General features: G+C 48.7%; 3 non-coding genes and 1 pseudogene across 3 annotated transcripts; all 4 read left to right on the top strand.

Annotated features, from left to right (window-relative positions):
- The first annotated feature begins 573 nt into the window (after positions 1-573).
- LOC143719448 (U6 spliceosomal RNA) lies at positions 574-680 on the top strand. The gene has a single exon (XR_013196525.1). It is a non-coding gene; the product is annotated as a U6 spliceosomal RNA (small nuclear RNA).
- Positions 681-1,952: 1,272 nt separating this feature from the next.
- LOC143719447 (U6 spliceosomal RNA) lies at positions 1,953-2,059 on the top strand. Its single transcript, XR_013196524.1, has one exon. It is a non-coding gene; the product is annotated as a U6 spliceosomal RNA (small nuclear RNA).
- A 3,605-nt stretch (positions 2,060-5,664) lies between these two features.
- LOC143719453 (U6 spliceosomal RNA) lies at positions 5,665-5,771 on the top strand. The gene has a single exon (XR_013196530.1). It is a non-coding gene; the product is annotated as a U6 spliceosomal RNA (small nuclear RNA).
- Positions 5,772-7,044: 1,273 nt separating this feature from the next.
- On the top strand, positions 7,045-7,142 carry LOC143719464 (U6 spliceosomal RNA; annotated as a pseudogene).
- Positions 7,143-13,977: the final 6,835 nt, after the last annotated feature.

Below are 13,977 nucleotides of genomic sequence, written 5' to 3'. Positions count from 1 at the left end.
CCAGTTGTGCATATGCCTCAAATTAGCTGAGCCTTTTTGCTTGTTAAGGCAGCGCCTATGCTGAAAGGAGACCGATTTAGAGAAAAAATCAAAGAATAAATCAAATAAAAAAATCTGTGAAGTCCTTTAAGTTTTTGTTTCCGACGTGTGTCAGAGGGCCTCTACCTCAAAGTCTCCAGAGGATTAATTCCTCCTGCTGCAGTTCGTGTCCAGTTACATCGAGTGCATGCAACGGTGGCGCAAACGGCTAAGCACTTTCCGTTTTTCTGCCAACTCGATTTTTTCTCGAAAATCTGGAGGACACAGCCCATTCAGAGCTTGTATTTTGGTACCATCCATAAGTCTGCCCACCCCATTCTTTCAGTAGATGCTCTCATACATCATGGTGGAATTGGCCATTTGTGAACCCTAAAGCTCTAAGATGTCCTATTCCTAAACTCATTGAGCTTTTGCATCAATCATTGTGTCAAGCAAAGGTATGCAGAGGCGAGATGACTCGCTGGGCCCTACCACCTTGGTGATAGCTCGCTGGAACCCAAGGTCCATATATGCCTTGAGCTGGGCACCAAACCTGTGCTTGCTAAGGCAGCACATATACTAAAATTGGATCGATACAGAGAAGATTAGCATGGCCCCTGCGAAAGGATGACACGCAAATCCGTGAAGCGCTCCATATTTTTGCAGCTGTGATCAAAGCCTGCTTCACTGGACTTGATTCATCCCCTCCTGCCACTCTTTGTTTTCATTCTTGTTCTCTTGTGTCAAGAACTGGTGCATCTCCAATGTCTATAGCGCACTCTCAGTTTTCCTGCCAATTCTTTTTTTTATGCTTGTACTCTGGGGCCATCGACAAGTGTATCCACTCACTTTCTTCAGCAGATGCCGTTGGGGAACAGGGTTTGACCACAAAGGCAATATCTTTTCCCTTCAAGGTGAGTCACAGAACACCACTGAAACAGAACAATACATTCACACAGAGCAAACTTGAGCTAAAATAAACTTCTAGTTATGATGTTTTCACATTTTTATCATACAGTGACCAGCGGTGCTGTAAATACCTAAAGAGTTACATATGCCAAGTAGGAATACGTGTAAATGTGGAAAAACATACATGTGGTGTGATTGAACTTCAAGACCCTAGGCACAGTTGTCTATAAATGCAGCAATCATGAGAACAGCTAAATGAAAATACACAACAGCAACCCATCAAAGTTTACAACTCTTGATTAGTTTGAATGCATGATAGCCCAGTGAATGAATTACAAAGTGTGTGAATATGTATCCTCTGGAAGGCAGGCTACACTAATAAACAAGTTTTTTTTAAAGTGGTGAAATGGCTCGCTGGGCTCTACCACCTTGGTGAGGACTTGCTGGGCCCCCAGGTGTGCATATGCCTCAAATTAGCTGAGCCTTTTTGCTTGTTAAGGCAGCGCCTATGCTGAAAGGAGACCGATTTAGAGAAAAAATCAAAGAATAAATCAAATAAAAAAATCTGTGAAGTCCTTTAAGTTTTTGTTTCCGACGTGTGTCAGAGGGCCTCTACCTCAAAGTCTCCAGAGGATTAATTCCTCCTGCTGCAGTTCGTATCCAGTTACATCGAAGTGCATGCAACGGTGGCGCAAACGGCTAAGCACTTTCCGTTTTTCTGCCAACTCGATTTTTTCTCGAAAATCTGGAGGACACAGCCCATTCAGAGCTTGTATTTTGGTACCATCCATAAGTCTGCCCACCCCATTCTTTCAGTAGATGCTCTCATACATCATGGTGGAATTGGCCATTTGTGAACCCTAAAGCTCTAAGATGTCCTATTCCTAAACTCATTGAGCTTTTGCATCAATCATTGTGTCAAGCAAAGGTATGCAGAGGCGAGATGACTCGCTGGGCCCTACCACCTTGGTGATAGCTCGCTGGAACCCAAGGTGCATATATGCCTTGAGCTGGGCACCAAACCTGTGCTTGCTAAGGCAGCACATATACTAAAATTGGATCGATACAGAGAAGATTAGCATGGCCCCTGCGAAAGGATGACACGCAAATCCGTGAAGCGCTCCATATTTTTGCAGCTGTGATCAAAGCCTGCTTCACTGGACTTGATTCATCCCCTCCTGCCACTCTTTGTTTTCATTCTTGTTCTCTTGTGTCAAGAACTGGTGCATCTCCAATGTCTATAGCGCACTCTCAGTTTTCCTGCCAATTCTTTTTTTTATGCTTGTACTCTGGGGCCATCGACAAGTGTATCCACTCACTTTCTTCAGCAGATGCCGTTGGGGAACAGGGTTTGACCACAAAGGCAATATCTTTTCCCTTCAAGGTGAGTCACAGAACACCACTGAAACAGAACAATACATTCACACAGAGCAAACTTGAGCTAAAATAAACTTCTAGTTATGATGTTTTCACATTTTTATCATACAGTGACCAGCGGTGCTGTAAATACCTAAAGAGTTACATATGCCAAGTAGGAATACGTGTAAATGTGGAAAAACATACATGTGGTGTGATTGAACTTCAAGACCCTAGGCACAGTTGTCTATAAATGCAGCAATCATGAGAACAGCTAAATGAAAATACACAACAGCAACCCATCAAAGTTTACAACTCTTGATTAGTTTGAATGCATGATAGCCCAGTGAATGAATTACAAAGTGTGTGAATATGTATCCTCTGGAAGGCAGGCTACACTAATAAACAAGTTTTTTTTAAAGTGGTGAAATGGCTCGCTGGGCTCTACCACCTTGGTGAGGACTTGCTGGGCCCCCAGGTCTGCATATGCCTCAAATTATCGGAGCCTTTTTGCTTGTTAAGGCAGCGCCTATGCTGAAAGGAGACCGATTTAGAGAAAAAATCAAAGAATAAATCAAATAAAAAAATCTGTGAAGTCCTTTAAGGTTTTGTTTCCGACGTGTGTCAGAGGGCCTCTACCTCAAAGTCTCCAGAGGATTAATTCCTCCTGCTGCAGTTCGTGTCCAGTTACATCGAGTGCATGCAACGGTGGCGCAAACGGCTAAGCACTTTCCGTTTTTCTGCCAACTCGATTTTTTCTCGAAAACCTGGAGGACACAGCCCATTCAGAGCTTGTATTTTGGTACATCCATAATTCTGCCCACCCCATTCTTTCAGTAGATGCTCCCATACATCATGGTGGAATTGGCAATTTATGAACCCTAAAGCTCTAAGATGTCCTATTCCTAAACTGATTGCGCACTCTCAGTTTTCCTGCCAACTCTTTTTTTTATGCTTGTACTCTGGGGCCATCGACGAGTGTGTCCACTCCCTTTCTTCAGCAGATGCCGTTGAGGAACAGGGTTTGACCACAAAGGCAATATCTCCAATGTCTATAGCGCACTCTAAGTTTTCCTGCCAACTCTTTTTTTTATGCTTGTACTCTGGGGCCATCGACAAGTGTGTCCACTCCCTTTCTTCAGCAGATGCCGTTGGGGAACAGGGTTTGACCACAAAGGCAATATCTTTTCCCTTCAAGGTTGAGTCACAGAACACCACTGAAACAGAACAATACATTCACACAGAGCAAACTTGAGCTAAAATAAACTTCTACTTATGATGTTTTCACATTTTTATCATACAGTGACCAGCGGTGCTGTAAATACCTAAAGAGTTACATATGCCAAGTGGAAAAAAATGTGGAAAAACATACATGTGGTGTGATTGAACTTCAAGACCCTAGGCACAGTTGTCTATAAATGCAGCAATCATGAGAACAGCTAAATGAAAATACACAACAGGTACCCATCAAAGTTTACAACTCTTGATTAGTTTGAATGCATGATAGCCCAGTGAATGAATTACAAAGTGTGTGAATATGTATCCTCTGGAAGGCAGGCTACACTAATAAACAAGTTTTTTTTAAAGTGGTGAAATGGCTCGCTGGGCTCTACCACCTTGGTGAGGACTTGCTGGGCCCCCAGGTCTGCATATGCCTCAAATTATCGGAGCCTTTTTGCTTGTTAAGGCAGCGCCTATATGCTGAAAGGAGACCGATTTAGAGAAAAAATCAAAGAATAAATCAAATAAAAAAATCTGTGAAGTCCTTTAAGGTTTTGTTTCCGACGTGTGTCAGAGGGCCTCTACCTCAAAGTCTCCAGAGGATTAATTCCTCCTGCTGCAGTTCGTGTCCAGTTACATCGAGTGCATGCAACGGTGGCGCAAACGGCTAAGCACTTTCCGTTTTTCTGCCAACTCGATTTTTTCTCGAAAACCTGGAGGACACAGCCCATTCAGAGCTTGTATTTTGGTACCATCCATAATTCTGCCCACCCCATTCTTTCAGTAGATGCTCTCATACATCATGGTGGAATTGGCAATTTATGAACCCTAAAGCTCTAAGATGTCCTATTCCTAAACTGATTGCGCACTCTCAGTTTTCCTGCCAACTCTTTTTTTTATGCTTGTACTCTGGGGCCATCGACGAGTGTGTCCACTCCCTTTCTTCAGCAGATGCCGTTGAGGAACAGGGTTTGACCACAAAGGCAATATCTCCAATGTCTATAGCGCACTCTAAGTTTTCCTGCCAACTCTTTTTTTTATGCTTGTACTCTGGGGCCATCGACAAGTGTGTCCACTCCCTTTCTTCAGCAGATGCCGTTGGGGAACAGGGTTTGACCACAAAGGCAATATCTTTTCCCTTCAAGGTTGAGTCACAGAACACCACTGAAACAGAACAATACATTCACACAGAGCAAACTTGAGCTAAAATAAACTTCTACTTATGATGTTTTCACATTTTTATCATACAGTGACCAGCGGTGCTGTAAATACCTAAAGAGTTACATATGCCAAGTGGAAAAAAATGTGGAAAAACATACATGTGGTGTGATTGAACTTCAAGACCCTAGGCACAGTTGTCTATAAATGCAGCAATCATGAGAACAGCTAAATGAAAATACACAACAGCAACCCATCAAAGTTTACAACTCTTGATTAGTTTGAATGCATGATAGCCCAGTGAATGAATTACAAAGTGTGTGAATATGTATCCTCTGGAAGGCAGGCTACACTAATAAACAAGTTTTTTTTAAAGTGGTGAAATGGCTCGCTGGGCTCTACCACCTTGGTGAGGACTTGCTGGGCCCCCAGGTGTGCATATGCCTCAAATTAGCTGAGCCTTTTTGCTTGTTAAGGCAGCGCCTATGCTGAAAGGAGACCGATTTAGAGAAAAAATCAAAGAATAAATCAAATAAAAAAATCTGTGAAGTCCTTTAAGTTTTTGTTTCCGACGTGTGTCAGAGGGCCTCTACCTCAAAGTCTCCAGAGGATTAATTCCTCCTGCTGCAGTTCGTGTCCAGTTACATCGAAGTGCATGCAACGGTGGCGCAAACGGCTAAGCACTTTCCGTTTTTCTGCCAACTCGATTTTTTCTCGAAAATCTGGAGGACACAGCCCATTCAGAGCTTGTATTTTGGTACCATCCATAAGTCTGCCCACCCCATTCTTTCAGTAGATGCTCTCATACATCATGGTGGAATTGGCCATTTGTGAACCCTAAAGCTCTAAGATGTCCTATTCCTAAACTCATTGAGCTTTTGCATCAATCATTGTGTCAAGCAAAGGTATGCAGAGGCGAGATGACTCGCTGGGCCCTACCACCTTGGTGATAGCTCGCTGGAATCCAAGGTGCATATATGCCTTGAGCTGGGCACCAAACCTGTGTTTGCTAAGGCAGCACATATACTAAAATTGGATCGATACAGAGAAGATTAGCATGGCCCCTGCGAAAGGATGACACGCAAATCCGTGAAGCGCTCCATATTTTTGCAGCTGTGATCAAAGCCTGCTTCACTGGACTTGATTCATCCCCTCCTGCCACTCTTTGTTTTCATTCTTGTTCTCTTGTGTCAAGAACTGGTGCATCTCCAATGTCTATAGCGCACTCTCAGTTTTCCTGCCAATTCTTTTTTTTATGCTTGTACTCTGGGGCCATCGACAAGTGTATCCACTCACTTTCTTCAGCAGATGCCGTTGGGGAACAGGGTTTGACCACAAAGGCAATATCTTTTCCCTTCAAGGTGAGTCACAGAACACCACTGAAACAGAACAATACATTCACACAGAGCAAACTTGAGCTAAAATAAACTTCTAGTTATGATGTTTTCACATTTTTATCATACAGTGACCAGCGGTGCTGTAAATACCTAAAGAGTTACATATGCCAAGTAGGAATACGTGTAAATGTGGAAAAACATACATGTGGTGTGATTGAACTTCAAGACCCTAGGCACAGTTGTCTATAAATGCAGCAATCATGAGAACAGCTAAATGAAAATACACAACAGCAACCCATCAAAGTTTACAACTCTTGATTAGTTTGAATGCATGATAGCCCAGTGAATGAATTACAAAGTGTGTGAATATGTATCCTCTGGAAGGCAGGCTACACTAATAAACAAGTTTTTTTTAAAGTGGTGAAATGGCTCGCTGGGCTCTACCACATTGGTGAGGACTTGCTGGGCCCCCAGGTGTGCATATGCCTCAAATTAGCTGAGCCTTTTTGCTTGTTAAGGCAGCGCCTATGCTGAAAGGAGACCGATTTAGAGAAAAAATCAAAGAATAAATCAAATAAAAAAATCTGTGAAGTCCTTTAAGTTTTTGTTTCCGACGTTGTGTCAGAGGGCCTCTACCTCAAAGTCTCCAGAGGATTAATTCCTCCTGCTGCAGTTCGTGTCCAGTTACATCGAAGTGCATGCAACGGTGGCGCAAACGGCTAAGCACTTTCCGTTTTTCTGCCAACTCGATTTTTTCTCGAAAATCTGGAGGACACAGCCCATTCAGAGCTTGTATTTTGGTACCATCCATAAGTCTGCCCACCCCATTCTTTCAGTAGATGCTCTCATACATCATGGTGGAATTGGCCATTTGTGAACCCTAAAGCTCTAAGATGTCCTATTCCTAAACTCATTGAGCTTTTGCATCAATCATTGTGTCAAGCAAAGGTATGCAGAGGCGAGATGACTCGCTGGGCCCTACCACCTTGGTGATAGCTCGCTGGAACCCAAGGTGTAGATATGCCTTGAGCTGGGCACCAAACCTGTGCTTGCTAAGGCAGCACATATACTAAAATTGGATCGATACAGAGAAGATTAGCATGGCCCCTGCGCAAAGCTTCGCCATCGTTCTTCTCTGTTTTCGCGCATGCGCATTAGTGCCTTCGCGCATGCCCAGTCGCACAAACGCGGTACAAACGAGACACCATCAAAGCGTAGGATCGAATCCCGACCGAAGCACAAATATTAAACATTATATTACACACTATTATATTCTTATTATGCCTATTTCATGTGTATACATAAAAGTAACATGCCGTGCATTATTTGTTTCACCTTTTTCTGCATAGATATTAAAATCTGTTGTGTTAAACATTATATTGTATTTATATTGTTTATGTTAAATAATATACTGTATTCATATTGTTTCCACTTTTTATATTGTTTCACCCTTTTCTGCATAGATATATTGTATTTATATTGTTTCACCTTTTTCTGCATATATATAAAAATTTGTTATGTTAAACATTATATTACATTTATATTATGTCAATAATTTTATTTCAATGTATAAATAAAAGTTACATGCCGTGTATTATTGTTGTTGTTGTAGTTGTTGTTGATGATGATGATGATGTATAGATGCAGAAAACACCAAACACAGCAGCAGTAGACTACAGTGTGAAATAGATTATTTATTTCAAACTACAATACAATAAAACATGATGATTTTGATGATGATGATGATGATGATGATGATGATGATGATCATAATAATAAAAAAAATAGAGCATCAGAGCAGACACATGGCATAAATGTTCTGGGGCGAGATGCAGAACAGTGGTATTGATGCAGAACAGTGGCACAAGGCTTCATTCCTCTTATTTTAAACCACATCAATCACAGCAGACAGACGCATAGTATAAGGGCTCATTACAGACATGCATGGATAAATAATGCAGCAGCATACAGTGTGAAGTACCAACGCGGCGGCAACAGAGCCAGTGGCAACTGGACGTAACTCCAAAGACAGTGACCACATTATTGACCATACCCACATGTCCAAAATGCCTATATAACTTGTCAGCGCATAAAATCAGAACAGCACAAATGCATGACAATGTGTTATACAGGTGTGAATGTGTTATACAGGTGTGAATGGGACAGACAATGTTTTCTTTTCTTTTTCTTAAGCCATATGATAGGCAGCATACACACACAGTATAGGCCTATATAACTTGTCAGTGCAAAGAATCAGAATAGTACAAAGGCATGGCAATGTTATACAGGTGTGAATGGGATACACAATGTTTTTTTTGCTGTAGAAAAGTTGTGGCAGGTGTGGACCGGTGTTTGTAGGAAGCCTCCACACCGCGGCAAGGTCCCGGTCCTTGTGGAGGGTAAAGTCAATGTCTTTAAAAAACAAACAAACAAACACTGAAACAACTATATACACCTGCCCCAGCGAGAATGCGAAATCAGTCCGGGGCTCGACCCTGGTCCTTCATCTCCCTCAGCCAGTCCTCCACACTCTTACCCGCTGCGGCGGCAGAGCAAAAATGTACATTGCCGTAGCGGGTGTGTCCGGTCTCCCTCCGCTTTGGCTGGCCGCATCTCCTGCACTTTTGTTCTTGTGGCACGCCGGCCCGGGCAGCGACGACTGTTCCTGCCGCTGCCCTCTGCTCAGCCCTCTTCCTCCTCAGCCATTCAGTTTTGTACGCAGAGCGAGGCTGAGGAGGAGGAGCAGGAGGTGGTGCAGGCAGCCGAGGGCCGGCGTGATGTGCGGCGGCCAGCGGCAGAGGGAGGACGTGTGGGGCTGGCGTTGTCCGAGGGAGCGTTGGGATGGGGAGCACCCTCACACTCTGCTGGGGCAGTGAGAGGTCCAGAAAGAGAGGCTGTGTTGCCGGAAAAGGTCCTGTTGCAGCTGCAGCAGCCGGTGGTATGGCCAGGACAACAGCTGAGGGGGCAGGCGGTAAAGGCGCCAGTGGGCGCACTGGCGCTGGCAGAACAGGCACCGGTGCTGCCACGGCCGGTGCTGCTGCCAGAGGTCCCGCCGCCCTTGGCGCTGCTGTCCTCGCCTGGCCTGTTGCTGCTGCCGGAGAACGATCCACCGCTGTTGCTGGGCACGGCGCCGAACCCGCTGCCGCTGCCGCTGGTGGTCGTCCCTCTGCTGCAACGCCTGAAGCTAGCACAGTCCTCTCCTTCTCCCGCTGCATCCTGGTGAACCTGAAAACGGATTTCAACGTAGTGTTTTAGTTACATGTACAATTTTGAGAGCATGCCATTCAAGCATGTCATTACCATAACATCAAAAGCATCAAACATACCACAGCGAGAGGGTCCTGGCGTTCAGCTCAAAGAGCTGTATGGGCGCCCGAGCCATCAGCCTCTGGTGGCCCAGCACAAGGTCCCGGATGTGCTGGTACCGAAGCAGTATGCTGTCCCACCGCGACCTCCGGGCACCGCGCGCACGGCTGCCCGAGGGGATCAAGCGGCAGAGCTGGGTGCATACTGCCTCTACCAGCCGGCTTGCGCTGGGACTGCTGGCAGGTCCAGAGGTCTCTCCGACCAGGCAGCTGTGGACAATGGACAAAAACAATGACAGATATGAGCATGATAATGGGCAACATTACATAAAGCAGCTTGTTTGTACACCAGGGAAATGTATGATGGAAGCGTAGCCTTACCGTCTCAAGCTTTCCACACCAGGTATACTGGTGCGGCTTGGCTTGGCTGCCATGAAGCGCCCCTGAGCTGGCCTGTCCCTGTAGCGGGGAGGGTAAACTACTCGGGCCCTGTCGTACGGTGACAGGGCCTCGTAGAGCCTGATAAGCTCGTCTACCCTCCCCTCTGACAAGGCCGGGTCGTGACGCAACCCCACCAAGGCCGTGGCCAACTGGACCACGGCCAGGTACCCCGGCTGGTCATCCGGTCCTCTGTAGTCCTGCAGACACACAAGAAGAGATGGAAAACAATAAGTCAGGTGGATGGAACAGAGCGAGCGCAGTTTTTGGTGATGCGAGATGCACTGCAGTCGCAGACCACAAAGAGGTGGCGTGCTTACCTCAGCAGCCTGCTGAGGCTCTGGCGAGGACCGGCCGGGGGAGTGGGGTGCGGGCTCGGGGGCACCGGTCGGACTGGATGGCTCGGGCGCGGGTGCGTCAGCCGGTCGCCCTGACCGCGGGTCCGTCTGAGGAGCTGGGAACTCGCCAGGCACGTGCAGGGTGAGGTCCTCCACCTCCTGCGGGCCGTCGGCGAGCTCGTCATCCTCGACGAGTTGGGGAACGTCCCCCCCCGCGTCCGGAATGTCAGGGTCCAAGCTGACGTCCTGCAGCACTCTGCCCGTCTGGGAGTACAGGTACTCGATGCCGATGAGTTCCCCTGAAGTACAACAACACAAATCGCATCAGTCAGTCTGGTACAAATATCATTCAGTGTGGACACGTGTAAGCGCGGTGGCTTGAGTGTTCTTACCCGTGTACTCCCTGGGCTTGGTGTAATCCTTGACCACACTCGTGCCAAGCACCCTTTGGCTGAGCTGGTCAAGGGAGTGCTGCAGGGGGCCATTGTAGGAGCGGAGCAGCGGCCGTCCCTCCTGTGCCACGGACGCCGCCCTGTCGGCGTTCCACCGCGTCAACCCCTCCAGGAGAAATGCCTGGAAGTGCCAGGGATTGGCACTTTCTCCTGAGGAGGAACACAGATCTGTTTAGCAGTTTATTCAGTGCACACAATGTGAATGACAGCGAGTCGATGACAGTGAAAGATTGACATGACAGTGAAGCATGTGAAACATACCTGGAATGAAGCGGTTGAGATGCAGGTGGAACGACTCCAGGGACGTGGAGCCTCGTGCACAACGGTACACCGGCAGGCTGATCCCCCCCTTGGTCACCCTGCCGGTCTCAGTGTACAGCTCCACGCCCGGCGGGTCCTGGATGCAATGGAGGTGGCGCCGCTGCTCCGTCCAGATCTTCTGGATGCGGTCTTGGTCCAGCAGGGAAATCCCCATGGTGTCTCGTCCGTTGGCACCGCCGAAGGTTTCCAGGAGGTCACCGATCAGCCGCTCCGTCTCCGCCGCTCCACGCGTGCGGCGACGGCAATGGAGAGCCATATTCTTGCGGCTGACGTGCCTCCACACTCCGGCGTCGGACGAGAAGGTCATCCCCTGCGCCTCAAGCATCCTCTTCTTCGCCTTGAGCAACCGGGCTGCGTCCTCTGGGTCCCACAGGAAGATGCACGAAGACAGCTGCTGCAGGAAGGGTTTATACAGCTGGTGGCTCTCGGTGGTGACACCTGTTATGGAAAAATGCATGTTACATCAAGTTATGGACCCAATGATGTCTCTTACTGTGATGCTGTTTGTTTAATTATTGTTTTTGCCACAACGCACCTGACGCGAACCGCCGCATCAGGTGCCAGATGTCCAGCCGGACCACCAGCTTGTCCCACTTCCCGAACATGTCAGCTGTCTTGGATCCCCCGTGGGACGAACAACAGTCCCGGTCGACGTAGAGGAGCTGAGGCGGCTCCACCCCAGCGTCCCGATACCGCCGCATTAACCCCGCAGCCATGGACAACAGGCCGGCACCCTCGGCGTCCGTGAGCACGGACATGAGCACCTGTCCGTGCTCGTTGCCGACGTTCGTTGCCCACGCTGCGGTCTGGGCGGCAGCACCGGCGAGCTTCCGGGTCACCTGTTTGAAAGAATAAAGCATCTCAGTAAGGCTGCACGCACATAGCCAGAGCGTGATACTCCGCACCACATTTATATACATATATATTTATACATACATAGCACCACATTTACCTTCTTGGTCGAATCCATCTTCAAGACCGTTCCGAAGACGGAGGTGACCCGGGCCTTCACGTCCTCCAGGCGGGAGAGGATGTCGTGGCAGTACACCATTAACAGCCACGCGTACTGGGGCACGGGTGGCGGTTTTGGTGGTGGGGTGCACATGCGCACGACACCTCGCGACGTGAAGGGCTCCATGACGCTGAGGTAGTGTATGGACCGCCGCATCCAGGCCTCTGTGTGTGCCTCACAGAGTTTTTTGTACAGCTGCGTGGCGCTGTTCCCCCGAGTACGCTCACGCAGCTGGATGATTACCCGCCGGTCGCAGGCGAGCCTACAGAGAGGAGCACATCATGTGTTACAGAAGAGCCACACACAGACACACTGTGACAGTGTTCAGACAGGTACTTACTTGTAGGTGAGGATTGCCGGCAAGAGGGCGCAACACACAGACACACTGTGACAGTGGTCAGACAGCTACTTACTTGTAGGTGAGGATTGCCGGGAAGAGGGCGCCACAAACAGACATACTGTGACAGTGTTCAGACAGCTACTTACTTGTAGGTGAGGATTGCCGGGAAGAGGGCGCGATGCCCCTCTCCCAGCTGACCCACGACCTCCTGCGACCAGGCAGCTACCTTCCTCTTACACCGACGGCACTCCAGGTACTCGGTGGCCATCAAGTACCAGCCGTCGATGTCCAGGACCCTCCGGATGGTCCTGTAGAGCCCACACTTGGTGAGGGCCCTATTACAGCATGTCGGCCGGACGCCCCACAGACGCAGGGGCGTCCAGAGGAACAGCCGACACGCGAAGAAGGCAGCTGGTGAGGCGGGTGGCTGAGTGTAACTCGGCCGGGGCTGAGGGGGGTCCCACCACAGCTTGAGGTCTGTGGTGAGTTTGGTCCTCCCCTCGCTGTCTGTCTTGAACAGCTCCCGGCCGATCCACTCCTGCTCTTCCACGGTGAGAGCTGTCCGCCAGCTCTCAGGCAACCGGGACTGTGAGGGAAAAAAACAACACAAACAAACACACTGTAAGGAGGCTGAGAGGAGGTGCTACATGCAGTTTGACAGTCAACTTCACTGAGTTGTGCCGTCCATGAGTACGGGCACGGTGTGTGTGTGTGTGTGTGTGTGTGTCTGTGTTTGTGTTTGTACCTCAGCCGAAGCAGGAGTGGGCGTTGCGGGCTGCTCCACTTTCCTCTCCTTCCTCTTCCTCTTCGCCGGCGCTGGTGCCAGGGTGGCCTCCCCAGATGGCGTCTCCTCCACGGAGACGCGACGGGGCTCCTCCCTGGTCAACGCCGGAGCCCGAGCCGGAACCGCGAGCGTAGGTGGAGCAGCCGCAACTCGAGGTGGTGGCGGTGGGGGAGGGATGGAGGACAACGCCGGAGGAGGTGGACATGGAGGCCTCACCACCAGCGGGAGAGTCTGAAGGACCTGTACGTGAGCTTCAGACACATTCACACACAACAAAATGGCATCAGCACAATGATAGTCATGGGGCAACACACAGGCAGGCAAGACTAAGTGAGTCTGAGTGTTAATCACGTGCAGCATGCCAGTGATTAGATGACGTGCAGAATGCAAGTAATTAGATGACGTACAGCATGCCAGTGATGGGGCAGATGGTTTAGTGCTACAAGGTGAATGTCAAGAGATGCAGCAGGGCCAAGGGAAGTAGACATGTGAAGGTGGTTAAGCAAATCTACATTGCCACTATGTTCTACACATCTACCACCGACAAAGACGGCTACATTACCTGCCAAACCTACCTTTGGTCTTCAAGCATCAGCTGTAGAGACCAGTAAATGAAACCATTACAGTTAATACAAAAATACCGCCAGAAGAATATATATTGAGGGCAAATGTTACAGTGTGACGTGTCCAGTGTGGTGCCAGTTACCCGTTTCTAAGTCAGTGGCCATCTGGACCAGATCCTCGTCCGTCACCTCTGTGGGGGGGGGGCGGTGGCGGAACCGAGGGGCACTGGTCTCTGACGGATGTAGACACCGCTGTGGGGTGGGAGGGCAATGGTTAGTTAATCCTGTACACTGAACCACTGTTGTGTTAAAGAGAAAGAAAGAGATCTACCTGGAACTGCAGGCCGTGCTGGTGTGGTCATCAGCTTCCTGACCTTGGCCTGCAGCTCACCTGGGGCCATTGGACGCCTTCCCAGTAGGGCCGA

Source organism: Siphateles boraxobius, unplaced genomic scaffold, assembly GCF_051911475.1.
Source record: "Siphateles boraxobius isolate OS27281-9 unplaced genomic scaffold, OSU_SipBor_1 63, whole genome shotgun sequence".
NCBI classification, from domain to species: Eukaryota; Metazoa; Chordata; class Actinopteri; order Cypriniformes; family Leuciscidae; genus Siphateles; species Siphateles boraxobius.
The sequence above is the reverse complement of the archived record's forward strand: the minus strand, read 5'-3'. Positions and strand labels throughout refer to the sequence as shown.